A 2,557-nucleotide genomic window follows, 5' to 3' on the forward strand; every position below is an offset into this window, starting at 1 on the left:
AATTGATAACCCTCCCCAATGCAAAATGGCGAACTCATAAACACAATCAATTACGAACTTAGCTGTTCCTGATCTGGCAATAATCACGTTCCAAGTGTCTTTCCAGACGTTAACAGAATGATCGATATGTGTTTGGTGAAACACAAATAATACTAAACAGAACTATTTCGATAAGAAAATTTTATAGTTTTTATACTTCTATTGCCAGCGTATACTTGCAATGTCAGATGTCATTTTTCGCACAAAGAGTGCTTTCAAAAGTTGAATCTGGATTATTTCACATTCAAATGTCATGATGTCATGAATGTCATAGTTTTTGAAAATTAGATGGAGAGCCAATCTAAGAATTTTTCCTTCAAATAGTATTCCAAATATCCATCTATATCTATATTTATATATAAGCGAAATGGCACTGATTCATTCACTCACTCATCATTCATAATCTTCAGAGCTAAAAATCTACTGGACCAAATACGTTCAAATTTGGCATATATGTTCAGTTGGCCATCTAGAGGAGCACTAAGAACGGATTTGAAAAAAATCTACAGATACGCCCAAAATCTGCGTTTTTCTGCGTTTTCTCAGCTATTTCAAGAACTAATTGACAAAAAATGTTCAAATTTTGTACACAGGCTCAGCTGTGGCATAAAAGTGTTGTATTGGAAGTCAGGTTCCGTCTAACGTTAAGACGCCTAATTTCCGCCCAAGATCGGTGGTTTTTGGGCGTTTTTCCTGCTTTTTTTCAGGCCTTTTCAAGAACTAAATGACAGATCATGTTTAACATTCATACAGAAGTTCAGAAATGGTCTAGAAATTGGACTTAGAAAGAGGACTTAGAATTATGCCAAAGATACGCGTAAGATAGGCTTATAGTTTTACTGCATCTTCCCAGCGTTACCTAGCGTTTTTTCTGTGTTTTCTCACATTTTTCAATAACTAATTGAGAGAATGTTCAAATCTGATATAGAGGCTCAGCTGAGGTATAAAAATGTCTTGGAATAACGCCACAGCTCCGCGGTTTTTGAGCGTTTTCCTGCGTTTTCTACGCCTTCGCAAGAACTAATTGACAGATCATGTTCAAATTTCGTACAGAAGTTCAGCACGGGTCAATTGAGAGAAAATGTTCTAACATGGTATAGAAGTTCTAGAAACTAGGGTCTAGAAATTTTGACTTGAGAGGACATCAAAATTACGCGCAAAGATATGCGCTTTTCCAGAGTTTTCCAAGCCTTCCCCAGCGGTTTTTAAAGGGTTTCTTTTCTCAAGTTTTTCATTGAGTTTTCAAAGCACTTTTCCACATTTCTCAAGAAAATTCATACTTACAGGGTTAGATATGGATGTTTGTTAAGTTCACCACATAATTCCTGTTTCAAATTTTAAAGAACTTTATACGTTTTACTCACGGTGTTGAAACATGTATGTAATTATACAATAAATACGTGATATTTCTGACAACATAGTTTCATTATGGATAAATATCACAGCATCTCACAATTGATGTCATTTATATCACTCAAATACAATAAGTACTGTCATAATATCCTAACCAAGTATCTTATTGAAGAATAAATGAATATTTCTCTGATAAAAATCAAGATTTTTGCAACCCTGCGCTATAAAATTCAAATAAAACTGGAGATTGAATCGAGCCTGTTGACTTTCAAAGTCTCTTTTGACTTTTCAACGGAAGGAAGAAAGCTCAAACGAAAAATGCAGGCGAGCGAAGAGAGTCTGCTGATCCTTTTTTGGGTGATCCAGCCGGGGATTCAGAGGTCGGAGCACCCTGGCTAGACGGTTAAGGCGAGCGAAGCGAGCCTGTTGGCTAGTATGAAATATGACAAATCCAAATAAATATGACAATAGAGAGTAAGAGACATATAGGCTGGTATTCATTCAATGGTTGATTCATAAAAAAATTCAATTTATAATTATTATTCGTGTCTCATAAGGAATATCTGTGATTGTAAAGTCTTTTACTATGCTATAAACGGTTCCTAGTTATAATATGATAGGTACTACCTACATTTCACGATATATATTCCAATATAATATTCAGAGTGATAATGGAAGAGATTCAAGAACAGATTGGTTATCGATATAATGTCATACCGGTGAATGGAAGAGCAAAAACCGAAATAAATAAATAAAATTTCGGTGTTGAAACATGTATGTAAATTTACAATAAGTACGTGATATTTCTAACAACATGTTTTCATTATGGAACAATATCACATCTCACCAACAACAGTATCTGTAAAAATAAATTCATTTGTTTTCGATAACATAAATTCCTGATAGAAGAAAGATACAATAAATTGAGGCTTACATTTTCCCTGAGAATGTATAAACTGAACGTAACTATTTTTACATGAATGAGATGAAATAATATTGATGCGTCGGTTCAATCAGTGTTGACAGCCAAAATGTCAACAATTATTCATCAGAAGTCATAAAAAAGTTGAAGAACTTATCAAACGAGACCGTTATCAGCGGGCGGTCTCCAGCTTTGATTTTTAAAGATGTTTTTTTTCTCTCCTCATGCACACTTTTTTTACTT

Source organism: Nilaparvata lugens, chromosome X (genome assembly GCF_014356525.2).
Source record: "Nilaparvata lugens isolate BPH chromosome X, ASM1435652v1, whole genome shotgun sequence".
NCBI classification, from domain to species: Eukaryota; Metazoa; Arthropoda; class Insecta; order Hemiptera; family Delphacidae; genus Nilaparvata; species Nilaparvata lugens.